The following is a 19,938-nucleotide window of genomic DNA, read 5'->3' as shown; positions in this document are numbered from 1 at the left end:
GGAATTCTTCAGTAACTTCATGGACTCTCTGCTGCGCGTCGAAGTTGGGTCCCGTTTAAGACATTTATACGTACTGTCCTCCAACAGTGATGTCATTTTACTATGATATTCGGTAGTATTAAGGACCACGGTGGCATTTCCTTTGTCAGCTGGTAATATGACAAGATCTCCATCCTTCCGAAGTAAACGGAGCCCCTCCCCCCCCTCTCCGCTCCACTGATATTAGACCTGGGAGGCTTAGCTGAGGCCAAAAAGCGACTGGTAACAAGTCTCACTTCGTCGGCGTCGTCCTGTGCAAGATGCCGCACCGCCTGTTCTACTCCACTGATGAGATCCACGATGGGTATACTACGTGGTGTAGGAGCAAAATTCAAACCTTTATTAAGGGCCGATATGGCTCCTTTGTCCAGGTTCTTGCCCGACAGGTTGACGACAGTGCGTGCTGTTTCGTACGATGACTCCGATCTTTGCACAGCTGCAAGACGCTCAAATTTGTTTACTTGTCTAGCCGATGTATTGCTAATATGAGCTCTTTGACGAGCAGCTGTCGTCATATCGACCCACTCCCAGTCAAACGGCGAGAGAACTGTAGATAACAAAAGATGGCAACTATATAAACTCCGTGCATTAAGATGCAGTTCGTACCTTGTGTGTCGTAACCTTTCTCTGACGTTCGCCCAGCTTGTCTTTATATATAAGTGCCGTCGCGAAAAACTTCGTTCCCATATTACTTTCCTCTCGGGGAGGACACCGCACGCCAGGTTCGTCAACTGGAGAAGCTGCGCGGCAGATATGCTCAGTTGCGGAGTAATTTGGCATTTCAGCAACGCGGTCGCGATAAGGAGATTGTGCCTAAGTTTGCTGTGGTTAGACATCATATTAACTCGCTTGGAATGAAGAATATGTTACAGAAGACAAGCCGGACGATCGTCAGAGAAAGGTTACGACACACAAGGTGCGAACTGGATCTTAATGCACGTGGTTTATATAGTTATCGTATGTGGGTTGGTGGGTGATTCGGGAATTGGGGTCTTTCTCACGTTTACAAGATCAAGGCTGTTCCCAGCTTTGGTCGCTAATTGTTCCGATGTTTTTCTGCATTCCTTAGTGGCTGTGAAAGCAGCCACACAATCCTTCTTTGTAACGGCTATATATGCGTGGCACCTGGACAGGTTCATGTTTGTGCTTTGTCTCAGAATCTGCTGGCGTTCGTGATCTATAAGCAACCTCGTTATTCTCCAGAAACATACCTTTAATCAGGCTGACTTCTTCCACCGATCTTAGCTTCGCACACCCCGCTGTGCGAATTCTCGGTACTTTGTTTCTACGCTCCATCGCAGTGCCTGTGAGGTGCTTGAACTCTTGACACGTTCCCGCTTGTTTCAAGCAGCTAAAAAAGGCTGCTGCAAGCTACAAGATTCACACGCCTCTACGTGAGCGTTATTGACACTTTTGTGTCAATGCAATTTCACAGTCCCGGCAGGAGTTCCCGGTTACCTCCACAGCTTCTCAATGTCCCCCAGGTCCTACGCGAGGTGTCCACTCTTAAGTGCGGCGAGGGCATCCACCAGCCTACCCGCTACACGTTGCACTCGTCCTGGGCCGCTGGCGCTGGGAGGCCCCCGGAAGAGGGGTCACAGTACTGAGCTAGTGGTACGCCTTCAGCAAGGGACAGTGCATACGCAAAAGAACTGTTTCTTTTGGACGTATGGAAGGCTCAAAGTAGGTGACTAATATCTTAAGGGTATTACTAATCAGATAAACAATCTGCCTCTATGATCGGCAAGAGAAACAGTCTTCTACTTAACACAAGAAATGAATGGGCCTATACTCATTCATGCCAAGGAAAACGGCCTAGGATGAACTCTAGGAAACACAGATGAAAATGTGTCGTATGATTTACGAGGAGTAAACCAGAAACTCAGTTAAAATTGGGTTGAATATTTACTAACTCGAAAATTTTAGAGACAAAGTACGGAACAGCTTCATCAGAGAATAATGGGCTTCTGGCACCCGATTTACTGAGCAGGTGAGTACAGAAATTAACAAAATACTTTCTCTCAGAAGCTGATGAACAATTTATAATTTGTAAAAAAGAAATAGTTTCGTCGACAGGTGTCACACGCACACTTTCATTTTCTGACTAGAATCACGCAGAGAAAAGAAAATGAAACACAATAATTAAAACATAAATCATAATCGCAAATAGCTGACAAAAAGGTGATGCTCCCACTGGCCTAATGCATCAATAATGAACACAAGGTCGGTTTCATCCAGGCGTCTAGTAGCGGAACAGGTTAACATGCACAATAAACCGTGAAAATCCCATAATTTTTGAAGTAATAAAACTAACACAAGAATCTGCAAACGTAAAAAAAAAAAAAACACTGTAAAACTGAAATAATCATATCCTCAGGCATGGACTAGCCACATGTGGTGATACAATCACACAGAGCTCACACGCGAGGAAAAGAATCCACATAAGAAAATTACAAGAATGTAACAACAGAAGAAAACAGAGTCAGAGAAATGAGGACTCTCTACACCTTACACGTACACATGGAATGGGACAGACGAAAGCACATATACGAAATAGACAGAAATAACGAAATGAAGTGAAACTAATGCAAAAGGAAGAATTGTAAGGCCACAAACGCAAATACAGTTCGTCCATCACACATTCAGGATCCTAAGTTGGCTTAACAAAGCAACTACCTACAAAAATCGAGTAAGAGCAGAAATGTTATCACTCTGTATGTTGCATAAACTGTTCCACATGTTTACCAAGATCTAAGGCTGTAAAAGAAATGGATTAATACTATAGCTCGACTGAAACTTACACAATCCCAATCACCAAACTAAAGCTACTATAGGCAAGTTCTCACGAGCAATCTAGCTCAACAAGACCGCATGGACGAGTGCCTAGCTTGCTAACCAAACTGATCTCTACACAAGTAGGAGAAGTGGTCAAAGAAAATCCTTCTGTACCATCCAATTTAAACACAATAGCGCTTTGACCAAGCCTACACAAGAGTTAGCTAAACTACTACAACAGCAGGCGCAAACTACGCCCACAGCGAAACACTTTTAAAACGCAATACACAGACGCATTCGGTCACTCAAAGAGGGGAGGAATTCGAAAGTAACGTAGGGGTACAACATTAAAATATCATACAGAAGCGTGTGGAAGGTAGAGGAATCACATATACTTAAGGTGTAAACCAGCTGCAAGACAGACGTAGTTGCAGAAATGTGTGAAACTGTGGCTGATAAATGCACACTCGGCTCCTCGCTCTTTATTCCGGCACGGTTTACTAAACACACCGAAAGTGTGAGGTGCTAAGTATTTGGAAAATAAAGTTAAATTGAGGAAAACATTATAAGACGGCTGATTTGGAGATCTGTCGCAGTCAAATGGTAGATGTGTTATCATTTAGACAATTATAAATCGCAGTGGCTCCTAATAATGTAAACATTTGTCAGAACAGACTGACTGAGTGCTAGTCTATTATGTAATATTTATATCCTTTCATTGCATAGACGAATCATGTAAGAGAAAATAGTGTCTTAGTCCTCATGCCTTTTTACGAAATTTTTAGTTCAGAACACATTACTTTGAGCTGCGCTTTAATCACATCTGATGTTACAGCAACTGGCGGTCTTAGGGTTCTTGCCATGATTCACGTGGCTCCCCCCGTCGGAGGTTCGAGTCCTCCCTCGGGCATGTGTGTGTGTGTGTGTGTGTGTGCGTGTCGATCCTAGCGTAAGTTAGTTTAAGTTATATTAAGCAGTGTGTAAGCCTAGGAACCGATGGCCTCAGTTTGGTCCCATAGGAAGATACCACAAATGAAAAAAAGAAAACAGCATCTGGAGCAGGGACTTTCTTATTTTTAGACTATTCATTGCGTGTCATATTGCTTCCAGTATTATTCGTAGGTTGTCGGCAGACTCAGTTCGCGTATCGCCACTGATAGTCTACTAAGTCTCTCCTTCAAAATCGAAATGACTATATATTCTATTAAAACTTGTGTCTTTGTTCATAACTTCTTTTCTTTCTATTTGTGGACTAGCATTCACATGTCGTATACTTCTCTCCACTCTTTTACTTTATTTCTTGTGCTCCAATGGTCGGATACAAGTATTTCCATTGCAGGCCACTTCAGGCTAGTTTCGTGTCCTTAATCGACATGCAACTGGGGAAAGCTGACCCACAGTTTAACGTGGAATCTGAATCACAAGTCATTCCTGACGACTCCTCACATCGATAAGAGCTGAAGGCAGACGGAACATTTCCACGGTCTGGGGATTCGATAACACTCCCTTCAACGTCTTTTATTAACTAAGTATTTTTCTATCTTACTTGGTGTTTTGTAGTCATTTCGGTTAAGTAATCCATTTCAATGTTCTCAATCTTCCTGCTCATTTTGTTGCATCTCTTTACTTCCCATAGTTATCTTTTTTCAGCTGTTTTCCTGATGTAATTTTCGCGGCTTCACTGAAATTTGTTTTCGTAATAGTATCGTAAAAGTCGTGATATAAACCTTGAAACCTTGTCCATCATGCTGCCCCCCCCCCCTTTTTTTCCTCCAAATTTTCATCTTGTTTCACAGCTGGAAGAACATGCATAAATCCATATTCCAGCAGAGATTAAAGTAAAACTAAAATTCTCATACGTGATACGTTTCCACTGGTGATAGTACTGCACTACAGTATTGTAGCGTGCAGGTAACGATCAGAGAGTTGTAGTGTATTTAAGAATGAATATCTTCTGCGTTTAGCTACTGTTGAGAGAATTTCAGCAGAACTCACAAAGAAACTGTGCTGATCTGCCACATAGGACTGTGTAGAGACGCAACGACTGTGGGGAGCTGTAACAGATAGCCTGTACAATATGCAGCAGCAGCAGCAGGTGAATTTCTTACCACTATGAAATACCCGCAATCGAGTGGACCTAAACAGGAGAATTGCAAGGAACATGGCCCGTTGCTAAAACATTAAAAATTCGGAAACATGTACACGAATACCGAAAGATTTTTATTAGCAATTAAAAAGTGGCCAGTCACGAGGATTTACTCTATGGAGTGGTAAGGAGGTGGAAAAACCATCGGGCAGCGACAGACGCATTTGCCGTGAATACTCTGATACTGTGAGTGGTCTAGTAGATGGCTAAGCTGCTTCGTGAGCTCAAGTAAGGATCCCTGGAGGGAAGGTGCCGTTCCTTTCGAGGAACACTATAGAGAAAATCTGGAGAAACGGTATTTAAAGCTGGCTACAGAACTATTCTACTGCCACCCAGATACTTTACGAGCAAAGACCACGGAGATATGGGAATTTTGGGCTCGTACAGAGGCTTATAGACAGTCGTTTTTCCCTCGGTCTATTTGGGAGTGGAACAGAAAAGGAAATGTCAATTAGTGGTGCAGCGTACCCTCCGACAGGCACTGTACGGCCGCTCGTGGAGTACGTATGTAGATGGAAAATGGGGAGACCCTGCTGCTCGATTGTGGCGGGCTCTTCTTGCTATATCTCCTTATCCTTTCTTTTTACGTACCACTGCGACTTCATTCGCGAAAGGAGTCTATGCACTGGAATCTGAATATTACTACAAGCTGTGGAGACAGACTATACATTTCTGCACAATAATCTATGTCAGTACAAATTTTTACATATAACTCACCTTTTCACCATTACTTCCAAAACTTTCTTGCGGGATGTGCACAAAATATTTCGAATTCTCGCAATGGCGCTTCACTGCCACAAGCATGGTGAGCAGCGGACGGCCTTACAAAGGCGTGAAACCAAGTATAGACTATCTATAGCGCTCCAAAGTAATCTCTAACATCTTTCTGGTGTTGGCTATTATTTATTTTTATGAGTCTATTGCTGAGCAAAAATGACATATATCTCGTGCATCGGACCATTCCTTCCGCCCTGGTGAACAGCATCTACTATCGGCGAACACTTTCAGAAATGCTACGATGTAAGAGTGCAAAAACAAGGGAAATATTAGCAGACTAGTGATAGTTCAGAAATAACTTTCTAATGTGAAAAATGTCCTTATTTATTATAAGATACAATGGATAATTACGAAGAATGAAAATCTCATTCTGTATTGGATAATTACTCTGACAGGACGACTTAATCAATAGTAATGCGAATTTCTCGTTTGACTGGGCGTAAGCTGCCACAATAGAGGCACAGGAGCCGCACCGGCTGCCTGCAAAGCAATTCGGCCCGCCGGCCGTCAGCTGCAGACACATTGGCCGCAACCCACGCGCTCTGCTGCCGGCCTCTGTCCTCTGTCCTCTGTCCTCTGTTCCTGCCGCTCCGGACAGTCTGGTGGACAGCCGAGGGCTCCGGCGACCTGCAACACCACGCGGACTCCATTGGCGTGGCTAATAACCCACCTGCATCATGTGCTCCTCTACCGTGATCGATGTCGTGGAATCGCAGCTCGCCACGAGCGATATTACTGGAGAGCAAATTTACTATTTCATCACTGTTACTACCGCGTAAAAGAGATCCTCTCTTCAGAAACAGACGGTTAGTGCAAGTGCGACATAAATGCGCTCGTGATCAACTGAGCTACAGAGAGCTAGTAGTTTTTTTTTTCTCTCAGTTGCAATAGGGATACATACTGGTGTAGACATTTCAACAAATCGGAAACACAGTGGAACCATTCCATCAATGACCGCTCAACCCACACCGCATCTCAACTCACGGAGATATTTTGTGTCGTCTCGTTGTCATTGTAGGCTTGTACCATTTGAATCAAGGAGAGGGTGTTGTGTGGTGGCCAGTATCCTCTTTCTGTAACATGTTCGAATATAATGACTTTTCTGGAAACTAGAAATCTACTCTGTAGGAATCAGCATGGGTTTCGAAAAAGACGATCGTGTGAAACACAGCTTGCGCTATTCGTCCACGAGACTCAGAGGGCTATAGACACGGGTTCCCAGGTAGATGCCGTGTTTCTTGACTTCCACAAGGCGTTCGATACAGTTCCCCACAGTCGTTTAATGAACAAAGTAAGAGCATATGGACTATCACACCAATTGTGTGATTGGATTGAACAGTTCCTAGATAACAGAGCGCAGCATGTCATTCTCAATGGAGAGAAGTCTTCCGAAGTAAGAGTGATTTCAGGTGTGCCGCAGGGTAGTGTCATAGGACCGTTGCTATTCACTATTACATAAGTGACCTTGTGGATGACATCGGAAGTTCACTGAGGCTTTTCGCGGATGATGCTGTGGTATATCGAGAGGTTGTAACAATGGAAAATTGTACTGAAATGCAGGAGGATCTGCAGCGAATTGACGCATGGTGCACGGAATGGCAATTGAATCTCAATGTCGACAAGTGTAATGTGCTGCGAATAGATACAAAGAAAGATCCCATATCATTTAGCTACAATATAGCAGGTCAGCAACTGGAACTAGTTAATTCCATAAATTATCTGGGAGTACGCATTTGGAGTGATTTAAAATGGAATGATCATAAAAAGTTGATTGTCGGTAAAGCAGATGCCAGACTGAGATTCATTGGAAGAATCGTAAGGAAATGCAATCCGAAAACAAAGGAAGTAGGTTACAGTACGCTTGTCCGCCCACTGCTTGAATACTGCTCAGCAGTGTGGGATCCGTACCAGATAGGGTTGATAGAAGAGTTAGAGAAGATCCAACGGAGAGCAGCGCGCTTCGTTACAGGATCATTCAGTAATCGCGAAAGTGTTCCGGAGATGACAGATAAACTCCAGTGGAAGACTCTGCAGGAGAGACGCTCAGTAGCTCGGTACGGGCTTTTGTTGAAGTTACGAGAACATACCCTCACCGAGGAGTCAAGCAGTAAATTGCTCCCTCCTACGTATATCTCGCGAAGAGACCAGGAGAATAAAATCAGTGAGATTACAGCCCACACAGAGGCGTACCGACAATTCTTCTTTCCACGAACAATACGAGAGTGGAATAGAAGGGAGAACCGATAGAGGTACTTAAGGTACGCTCCGCCACACACCGTCAGGTGGCTTCCGGAGTATGGATGTAGATGTAGATGTAGAACTGCAATCATCTATTAACTGGGTCCTTTATTCCTAAGAATAAGAATGCCACTGAATCTAGTTGTTGTGGTTCAAGCTGTTCCATAATGGTCCACGTTAGGCCCACTGCCAGTATGTGCCAGTCTGCTATGTACACTACTCTGGTCGTTATGTGCTGCCTGCAATTGTCTACGACTGGACTGCGACTGATGACTCGATGACTCACTGGATGACTGACTGCCTAACTCCGGTCTGCGGCGGTGAGCTAAATACTGGCGGCCGAGAGGGCGTTGGCGGCGCGGTTCCTGCGAGTCTCTCTGTGGGCTCTCTGCAGATAGTTTCGCGTGATCTGGCTCCTACTAAGATATCTTCTCGCAGCGTCTTTGCAGAGCCCACATAGTTTCACTTGAGAAATTGTGGTTTGAGTTGGTCATTGTCGCCAGGACGAATAAGAGGCAGTCAGCATGTTTCGGAAACTACATGAGCAACTGGGCTGCTGTATCGTAATGTAAATCGCGTTTCGCTGAAAATGGTGATGTTTCCATTAATACTTTATTGCAGCGCAGTTTTTATATTGCGAAGCTTCGGGCGACATTAGTGTATCGTATTTTATGACAAATGGAAAGTGATAATATCCATAGCGTTCATGTACAGGCAAACATAAATTATTGTCAACACATTTGTGGCGCTATCATTGAGAAAGCTTAGTAAGTTTAGTAAAATGAACTATGCTCTTTGTCTATAAACGCGTTTATGGACAGTGCTACGTCGATACCTATACCTCGCAAACATATTCTGAAGTTACTTTAACAATAATGTACAATCAATAATTAGCTCTGACTAGAAAAGTACGATTAACAGTTATCAAATGTAAAGTGTAATTGGTCATTTTTATTGATATATTTTCAGAATATACAAGAATGTATTTTCAAGTCTGTGCTACTTTATTCGTAACTTCCCCTGCTACCTATGTACACTCCTGGAAATGGAAAAAAGAACACATTGACACCGGTGTGTCAGACCCACCATACTTGCTCCGGACACTGCGAGAGGGCTGTACAAGCAATGATCACACGCACGGCACAGCGGACACACCAGGAACCGCGGTGTTGGCCGTCGAATGGCGCTAGCTGCGCAGCATTTGTGCACCGCCGCCGTCAGTGTCAGCCAGTTTGCCGTGGCATACGGAGCTCCATCGCAGTCTTTAACACTGGTAGCATGCCGTGACAGCGTGGACGTGAACCGTATGTGCAGTTGACGGACTTTGAGCGAGGGCGTATAGTGGGCATGCAGGAGGCCGGGTGGACGTACCGCCGAATTGCTCAACATGTGGGGCGTGAGGTCTCCACAGTACATCAATGTTGTCGCCAGTGGTCGGCGGAAGGTGCACGTGCCCGTCGACCTGGGACCGGACCGCAGCGACGCACGGATGCACGCCAAGACCGTAGGATCCTACGCAGTGCCGTAGGGGACCGCACCGCCACTTCCCAGCAAATTAGGGACACTGTTGCTCCTGGGGTATCGGCGAGGACCATTCGCAACCGTTTCCATGAAGCTGGGCTACGGTCCCGCACACCGTTAGGCCGTCTTCCGCTCACGCCCCAACATCGTGCAGCCCGCCTCCAGTGGTGTCGCGACAGGCGTGAATGGAGGGACGAATGGAGACGTGTCGTCTTCAGCGATGAGAGTCGCTTCTGCCTTGGTACCAATGATGGTCGTATGCGTGTTTGGCGCCGTGCAGGTGAGCGCCACAATCAGGACTGCATACGACCGAGGCACACAGGGCCAACACCCGGCGTCGTGGTGTGGGGAGCGATCTCCTACACTGGCCGTACACCACTGGTGATCGTCGAGGGGACAGTGAATAGTGCACGGTACATCCAAACTGTCATCGAACCCATCGTTCTACCATTCCTAGACCGGCAAGGGAACGTGCTGTTCCAACAGGACAATGCACGTCCGCATGTATCCCGTGCCACCCAACGTGCTCTAGAAGGTGTAAGTCAACTACCCTGGCCAGCAAGATCTCCGGATCTGTCCCCCATTGAGCATGTTTGGGACTGGATGAAGCGTCGTCTCACGCGGTCTGCACGTCCAGCACGAACGCTGGTCCAACTGAGGCGCCAGGTGGAAATGGCATGGCAAGCCGTTCCACAGGACTACATCCAGCATCTCTACGATCGTCTCCATGGGAGAATAGCAGCCTGCATTGCTGCGAAAGGTGGATATACACTGTACTAGTGCCGACATTGTGCATGCTCTGTTGCCTGTGTCTATGTGCCTGTGGTTCTGTCAGTGTGATCATGTGATGTATCTGACCCTAGGAATGTGTCAATAAAGTTTCCCCTTCCTGGGACAATGAATTCACGGTGTTCTTATTTCAATTTCCAGGAGTGTAGTTATAACTTTCAGGTACGGCCTGCTGCAGCATGAAAGTGGGTGTTCGTGGTCTTAAATACCGTCTAAAGGTGAGTGTCCGATGGAAACTATGTTGTTCTGTGGCTGGACATTAGTGAATATACAAATGTACCACGCAAGTCTGATTTCGTAATGCGCCGTGCACAGGTATAGCAACGTGACAAAATATAATAAAAACGTACCAATATACCTATGAAATGCGAGAGACGCTTACCCTCCATATGAATACACATGCCTGAACCGCACTCGCTTAACAAAAGGAATCGCCACTTCATGAAGTTTTCACCGTACTTGTTCCTTTTACCTACCTGTACCATGAAGTATCAGTCCAGGTGACATTTTTACATCCTCCGAGTGTTCAGTGGTGGAGTCCCTCTGCCTCTGTGACCAGTGACATGTGCTCAGTAAGGTGGACCGAACAAGAGATGACTTCTCTACCAAACAGCAAGATTTTGGGTACTGATGGTTGTTCACCAGTCAGTGTTATAACACATTAAATTGGAGAGCGATTTCAAGGACTGTGACATACCCACCCTCTGTTCAAATCAGCAATGGTCTATGTGAAAGCCTGACTTGGACACTTTGTTGCTCGGAGCAGTTGCCTCTGGTCGGAGTGGTTTTCCCTCAAATTGAGGTACTCACAGGACACCATTCAAACAATGACACGTAAAATCTAGCTTCGATCATTTGAAGTGATATAGCCTTGACCGTGAAACCAACAGCCATTACAAGGTACGATATCTCTGTTATATAAAAGCCTTCCAGAAGCGGGTGGATCTTATTAATAAACCACCAAACCGCTGATACATCTTTTCCTAAGTGTTTGAGCAGTGTCGCTTTGCAGTCATAGGCAGGTGCACGGTTCTGTACAAGTTCAGATTTCAGCTAGCTGTTGAGAACTTGGTACTACAGGAGCTACACAGATAACTGTTTAACGCGAAACTTCGGTTTCTAGACGAACCGACGGGAACTTACGCAGAAAGCGGGGGAATACTTCTCCAAAGTGGCAACCATCCTGTTTCCTAGCAGCGCAGAAGCATCGCTGAAAGGAGCGGCTGGGACTTTATTACCAACGATGACAGTATTTACTGCTGCTCCTTCTCCGTGTATGTGCTGGACTAGGCTCAGGGTGATGAAACAAATCCTCCTCGTCAGGGGAGACACAACTATTACCAGACTAGTGCGGAGATGCCATCCTAATCAAACTCCGCAAACCTGGAAGGAGCTGCACTTGGATGGATAGCCATGACAATGCTGCCCTCAGTAAGAACTTAGAGAAAATAGTGAACTGTGACCTTGTCTGCGTTCTCAGATCCAAATAGCTCCACAGTTGCGTCCAGTATGGGGGTAAGAGACATCATTCCGCAATGGACTGCTGGTAGAGCACTCGCCCGTGAAAGGCAAAGGTCCCGAGTTTGATTCTCGGTCCGGCACACAGTTTTAATCTGCACAGTGAAAATTTCATTATGTGGCACTGGATGTACCAAGGATTGTAGAAAATTCAGACAGTCTGGAAACGTAGTACTAAATGAAGAAATATACTACAAAGAACAGATTTTTTATTTTGGCACTAACAAGAAACACGTTTTTCACACCTGACGGGAGGACGACGGTTCAATCCCGCGTCCAGCCATCCTGATTTAGGTTTTCCGCGATTTCCCTAAATTCTCCATGCAAATGCCGGGATGGATCCTTTGAAAGGGCACGACAACTTCCTTCCCCGTCCTTCCCTAATCCAATGAGACCGATGACCTCGCTGTTTGCTCTCCTCCACCAAACAACCCAACCCAACCCTCACACCTGACGTGTGTATTTATTGAAGTTACACTTATTGACAGAAATTGTATGCCAGTTTCTTTTGTTTCAGACTAGTGTGGCATGCGAGTGCAGCATGATCGCATAGACGTTTCACTAAAATCTGTGCGGCTGCAGTTGTTTCTGGATGACGTTCTAGGTAAACCACTAGTTTTTCCAGATGTGCCCCCGCTTTACGCATTATTTCTCTGAAACGCTACGTTCATTGCCCACTTCACCACCACTGTCAGTTCTCTTTAGTACAAAAAGCAGCAACACAAATTTCTTCATTGGTCATCACGCCTTATTAGCATCATAGTGTCTAGCGTGGGAGCATGGGACAGGTAATCTCTACGCCAGCTGCAGTACCAACTTTACAGCTGTACATATATAATTGTATACCCTACAATATCGCTTTAAAAAAAGGAGGAGGAAACAAAAAATCAATACGAATAAAACTGAAATCCGGATTTATGAGCATAACTCCATTTTATTCCCAATGAAACGTATGAAATTACTTTATGTGACATATGTTTCAAGATGATTGATAAAGAAGCTTGGATGATGTCGAATAATGATAGTACAGTATTCTTTACATAACAAATATGATCACCCGATAAAGAAATTAAAGTAAAAATTCTATCATCACTCGAAGAAATCAATGGATATTTCTCTGAAGCACAGTGTAAATGGAACATGCTATCCTTAGGACATATTTACATTGAAGTATGACTACCACCCAATGAAACTGATACCAGATTTTGTTGTTATTATGGTCTTCAGTCCTAAGACTGTTTTGACGTAGTTCTGCATGCTAGTGTAGCCTGTCCAGGCCATTACCTCTAGTTCTTTTAACTTATCGAGGTTCCATACACCGTTTTTCTCCATTTCCGCTGTTCTTCAACTTCAATGTGCATTAAATAACTAATGAATGTTTCGCAGAATTCACATTTGATCCTGCAAACGTTCTGCAGTTTAAAATGTAATTTCTAAATTTATGTCTTACGATTATATTATCTATCTAAAACATAGTTATCTAAAGCCAATATCTCCTTGTCTTTTTCATGTACACAATTTTATTTCACCATTATGAAACCGTTAGGAATGATTAAAATCGTATTCTGGGAGAAATTTTACGAATTAGCTTTCATTTTCACTATCTCATTTCAGTCCTTCTCCCACGATCGCATTAATATTCCTGTTTTACTTGATGTACTGAATAATATTTTTATTGGAACGTAACTTCTTTCAAGCTCTTCACTATATACGAAGTTATTAGTACGTAAACTACTGTAGTAGGTCGTGTCTTAGTGTGGCTATGATCTGTTCACTGTGCTCCTCCTGGCAGCTTTCCCGATCCTATATCTTTGTTCATTTTAGATCTATTCCTCCATTATCCTCTTTGATTTCGTATTGATAGCCAAGTCCATTTGAAAAATATGGTCATATATTTCCGTTAAACACTACACGTTAGATTACTCGTGCTCCTGGAAAATATGCTCATGACTCAAATATGTGTGATTATTTGTTACTGCGTAACTGTTCACACTGAGTGCGGTGTAAAGGAATATGGTCTTCACTGGTGGTTTTCAATTGCACAAACATGATTACTACGAATTTTTTAGGTAATGCAGTGTTTCCTTTATACACGTATGAAATTGTTTAAAAATGATACCAAAAATGAGAAGAGCTGTAAGGAGATATAGGACATATATTAAGTGTTATTGCAATGTCTCAAATGATGCACATACAGAGATTTTATCAGGAAAACCACAGTTTATTTCACAGTAGTAATGATACTTTAGCCAAGTGCTAGCGCAGTTCACTCTAACCATTCGGTTTGTGTTAAGTAAAATATTGTCTTATAACTTAAAGCTACCGGCTCTGGTAGTAAAAAATATGTAATTTCCTTGCGCTGTAGATTGCTTTTAACATCAGTATACGGAAATATATCAATGGCAGAAAACATGGCGTCATCGTGCATTACTTCACAGATACAAACGATTGCACTGTTGAAAAACAGATAAAAGAGTATAAATATCTTACGTGGTACAGTATTAATTAATATATATGTTAAGTTCTGTATCCAGTCAAAACAATCTGTGGTCAGTGTGATTACGTCCCCTGTCCTGCCTGGATATTATGTTATTGGAACTCCTGCACGATGTGCTGAATAGTTTATAGTGTTTCGCCACAGCTGCATGATGGCTCACACACTTTTATCCACTTGAAAACAAAGTTTTCCGTACTTCATGGTTCGCATGGATTCTATTCGCTGTCTTGCTCATATGTTGAGGAAAATCAACAGCCGTTGCTTTACGGCGATGGTTTAGGTCAGTTTCTACTCATGGTGGTGCATGGAGGTTCTGTATTTACTACCGCTTATGATTTATTTCAAATGCTTCATCAAGATGTTTTACAGTAGTTTTTATACACTACTGGTCATTAAAATTGCTACACTAAGAAGAAATGCAGATGATAAACGGGTATCCATGGGACAAATATACTAGAACTGACATGTGATTACACTATCACGTAATTTGCGTGCATAGATCCTGAGAAATCAGTACCCAGAACAACCACCTCTGGCCGTAATAACGGCCTTGATACGCCTGGGCATTGAGTCAAACAGAGCTTCGATGGCGTGTACAGGTACAGCTGCCCATGCAGCTTCAACACGATACCACAGTTCATGAAGAGTGGTGACTGGCGTATTGTGACGAGCCAGTTGCTCGGCCAACATTGACCAGCCGTTTTCAGTTGGTGAGCGATCTGGAGAATGTGCTCGCCAGGGCAGCAGTCGAACATTTTCTGCATCCAGAAAGGCCCAAACGTGACTTGCAACATGCGGTCGTGCATTATCCTGCTGAAATGTAGGGTTTCGCAGGGGTCGAATGAATGGTACAGCCACGGGTCGTAACACATCTGAAATGTAACGTCCACTGTTCAAAGTGCCATCAATGTGAGCAACAGGTGACCGAGACGTGTAACCAATGGCACCCCATACCATCACACCGGGTGATACGCCAGTATGGCGATGACGAATACACGCTTCCAATGTGCGTTCACCGCGATGTCGCCAAACACAAATGCGACCATCATGATGCTGTAAACAGAACCTGGATTCATCCGAAAAAATGACGTTTTGCCATTCGTGCACCCAGGTTCGTCATCGAGTACACCACGCAGGCGCTCCTGTCTGTGATGCAGCATCGAGGGTAACCGCAGCCATGGTCGGCGAGCTGATAGTCCATGCTGCTGCAAACGTCGTCGAACTGTTCGTGCAGATGGTTGTTGTCTTGCAAACGTCCCCATCTGTTGACTCAGGGATCGAGACTGGCTGCACGATCCGTTACAGCCACGCGGATAAGATGCCTGTCATCTCGATTGCTAGTGATACGAGGCCGTAGGGATCCAGCACGGCGTTCCGTATTACCCTCCTGAACCCACCGATTCCATATTCTGCTAACAGTCATTGGATCTCGACCAACGCGATCAGCAATGTCGCGATACGATAAACCGCAATCGCGATAGGCTACAATCCGACCTTTATCAAAGTCGGAAACGTGATGGTACGTATTTCTCCTCCTTACAAGAGGCATCACAACAGCGTGTCACCAGGCAACGCCGGTCAACTGCTGTTTGTGTATGAGAAATCGGTTGGAAACTTTCCTCATGTCAGCACATTGTAGGTGTCGCCAGCGGCGCCAACCTTGTGTGAATGCTGTGAAAAGCTAATCATTTGCATATAACAGCATCTTCTTCCTGTCGGTTAAATTTTGCGTCTGTAGCACGTCATCTTCGTGGTGTGGCAAGTTTAATAGCCAGTAGTATAGTTGGTTTCAGTATTTTAGCCCGTCAGATAAAATACTTGCTGAATAGTCATAAATGGGAAGCTTTGGGCTGTTCAGTTCCTTTTTATACTTTTGTAAGAAAGCTTAATGCCGCCTGTGTTTAGATGGAGAGATATGGCTTAGAGCTGAGGTAGTTTTTAACATCCTTCAATACTGGAAACTGTTGTCCTGAGTCTGGTGTGAGGGTCAGTGGTGAGGCTGCTGGTTACCCTCACCTGAGATCAGCGTTACGCTGTGCTATACACCAACCCTAATGCAGGGAAGCAGGACTTTGCTACCGTTGATCCCGATGTAGTCCGCCACAACTTCCAACATAAATGATGGTGTATTAAGTTGAATGAGAACAGCGGTGTCGATCAACGATAATTACTTTTGTTTTCTTGCTTATAACATATGAGTAAAAAATATATATTTCCTATGGCCGATCTAACCGTGCATAAACACGACTCCATAATTTATTTAGTAGGGGGGATTAATCCTTTTACCTAACCACATGATAAAAGCGGTAGTGTTTGGGGACGTAGGCAGTTAGCGTATTGTCGGTGCGCTGTGGTGATCTCTCAGATAGAAGGCGGCAGTCGCAGTCGCATGTGTCTTGATCAAGAGCTAGTGGCTATGAGCTCTGTAGCACTTTTTAACCGTGCCTTTACTAGTGACGCTCAGAGCAGGTTAACTGAGGTTGTCCATTGCTCCCTGCTTAGTATTGTGCAGATAAACTTCCAGCTACGGTAGTCAGGGCTGCTCTGTTGTTCCAGTCACAGCAGCCTTATGATATCTACCGATGCTTGCCCGGCGTCTTCTGTCTGCAGCAGTTAGTCCGCAGAGGTTCTGAGAAAGTTGAATTTGGAGACTGAGATCAGGAAGCAGATACACAGTGAAATGTGGATGGGCCATAACGTAAGGTCAAATATAAAAACGTTTGGAACGGAATGGAAACTGCAGATGTCAGAAAAGTCGACAGACATCGTAACGAATACAGGAACCAGGCAACAAATCTGGAAACCGAGTAGAAAACAAGCTAACATTGAATCGCAACGCAAAGCCAGATAGACCGCCAGAATCGGAGTGAGAAATCTAGTAGCACTGTGTCCCACACGGCTCGATGATCGCCTGTCACTATCCTTTCAGTTTCCTGTCTGCAGTTTCTATGGATTTCAGTGCCTTGTTCATCCGCATTAGAGGAAGTGCTGCTGTCAGTATGAGCAATACCTTCAGAATATAAGTTGAAAAGAATTGGTACAAGTACAGAGCCCTTTGGGAATCCGTGTCACTGTATTATTAGTATTACAAGTTAGTCAACTGTTACTGAACGGATCGTATCACCAGTTTTACGGTGCTTAGTGAACATTGTGAAGAATTAGTACTCCCATCGGAAATCAGTTGAAAGCGTACTCACTGATTGTGAACATCGCAGCCCACTTGTAAAAACCTGGTTAAAGAAAATACAAGATTTTGTATGAGAACCTAACACTTATTTTACACTCCTGGAAATTGAAATAAGAACACCGTGAATTCATTGTCCCAGGAAGGGGAAACTTTATTGACACATTCCTGGGGTCAGATACATCACATGATCACACTGACAGAACCACAGGCACGTAGACACAGGCAACAGAGCATGCACAATGTCGGCACTAGTACAGTGTATATCCACCTTTCGCAGCAATGCAGGCTGCTATTCTCCCATGGAGACGATCGTAGAGATGCTGGATGTAGTCCTGTGGAACGGCTTGCCATGCCATTTCCACCTGGCGCCTCAGTTGGACCAGCGTTCGTGCTGGACGTGCAGACCGCGTGAGACGACGCTTCATCCAGTCCCAAACATGCTCAATGGGGGACAGATCCGGAGATCTTGCTGGCCAGGGTAGTTGACTTACACCTTCTAGAGCACGTTGGGTGGCACGGGATACATGCGGACGTGCATTGTCCTGTTGGAACAGCAAGTTCCTTGCCGGTCTAGGAATGGTAGAACGATGGGTTCGATGACTGTTTGGATGTACCGTGCACTATTCAGTGTCCCCTCGACGATCACCAGTGGTGTACGGCCAGTGTAGGAGATCGCTCCCCACACCATGATGCCGGGTGTTGGCCCTGTGTGCCTCGGTCGTATGCAGTCCTGATTGTGGCGCTCACCTGCACGGCGCCAAACACGCATACGACCATCATTGGCACCAAGGCAGAAGCGACTCCCATCGCTGAAGACGACACGTCTCCATTCGTCCCTCCATTCACGCCTGTCGCGACACCACTGGAGGCGGGCTGCACGATGTTGGGGCGTGAGCGGAAGACGGCCTAACGGTGTGCGGGACCGTAGCCCAGCTTCATGGAGACGGTTGGGAATGGTCCTCGCCGATACCCCAGGAGCAACAGTGTCCCTAATTTGCTGGGAAGTGGCGGTGCGGTCCCCTACGGCACTGCGTAGGATCCTACGGTCTTGGCGTGCATCCGTGCGTCGCTGCGGTCCGGTCCCAGGTCGACGGGCACGTGCACCTTCCGCCGACCACTGGCGACAACATCGATGTACTGTGGAGACCTCACGCCCCACGTGTTGAGCAATTCGGCGGTACGTCCACCCGGCCTCCCGCATGCCCATTATACGCCCTCGCTCAAAGTCCGTCAACTGCACATACGGTTCACGTCCACGCTGTGGCGGCATGCTACCAGTGTTAAAGACTGCGATGGAGCTCCGTATGCCACGGCAAACTGGCTGACACTGACGGCGGCGGTGCACAAATGCTGCGCAGCTAGCGCCATTCGACGGCCAACACCGCGGTTCCTGGTGTGTCCGCTGTGCCGTGCGTGTGATCATTGCTTGTACAGCCCTCTCGCAGTGTCCTGAGCAAGTATGGTGGGTCTGACACACCGGTGTCAATGTGTTCTTTTTTCCATTTCCAGGAGTGTACTTTAAGAACTGTTTTCTTTTTATCATACGTAAAATAGTTGCTTCTTAAATATTTTTTTTAAATCTCAGATACTGTATGCAGAGTAGATGTTCAAGAATCTACGAACGGGCATGGGATTAGATGAAGGTGTTTACTAAGCACTGGTCACATATTTAACTATTTACCGGTCATCTAGTAAACAGGGTCATAGACTGTGAACCGTAACACATTTCACCAATTAGCTGTAAAAAACACTCTGTCTTCAGGCCACGAGTGGCCTACCGGGACCATCCCACCGCCGTGTCATCCTCAGTGGAGAATGCGGATAGGAGGGGCGTGGGGTCAGCACACTGCTCTCCCGGTCGTTATTATGGTATTCTTGACCGAAGCCGCTACTATTCGGTCGAGTAGCTCCTCAATTGACATGACGAGGCTGAGTGCACCCCGAAAAACGGCAACAGCGCATGGCGGCCTGGACGGTCAGCCATCCAAGTGCCGGCCACGCCCGACAGCGCTTAACTTCGGTGATCTCACGGGAACCGGTGTATCCACTGCGGCAAGGCCGTTGCCTCCAATTAGCTGTAAGCAAGTAAAAAGTTTAGAGCGAAAAGATAGCGAGTCCCTAGTCTCCGTCCGCTTGCAATCTCTACGAAATTAATAACTGTGCTGAATTTTTATATGAAACAAATTTTTTTAAACATTCGAATACATATATTTCAAGAACATAGGCTCGCTTTTCATAACAAATTACCAGTGTTTAACAGATAATCGCTTTGAGAAACCAAAAATTGTAAGACTTGTTGATTGCTAGAGAAGTACCCTGTGTTCATACAGATCCCAGCGTCCTCGTCTGTATATTGGATAAGTCGTCACGGCATCTATTCATGTATATTACAGTTTCCAGCTATTGGAGAAGCTTGTACGGTACCTAACGAGTCAGTTACTCAGCTACAAT

At 45.2% G+C, this 19,938-nt stretch overlaps 1 pseudogene; it reads right to left on the bottom strand.

Annotated features, from left to right (window-relative positions):
• Positions 1 to 19,435: 19,435 nt before the first annotated feature.
• LOC126196255 (5S ribosomal RNA) lies at positions 19,436 to 19,553 on the bottom strand (annotated as a pseudogene).
• Positions 19,554 to 19,938: the final 385 nt, after the last annotated feature.

This window comes from Schistocerca nitens, chromosome 7, assembly GCF_023898315.1.
Source record: "Schistocerca nitens isolate TAMUIC-IGC-003100 chromosome 7, iqSchNite1.1, whole genome shotgun sequence".
Lineage (NCBI taxonomy): Eukaryota > Metazoa > Arthropoda > Insecta > Orthoptera > Acrididae > Schistocerca > Schistocerca nitens.
The sequence above is the reverse complement of the archived record's forward strand: the minus strand, read 5'-3'. Positions and strand labels throughout refer to the sequence as shown.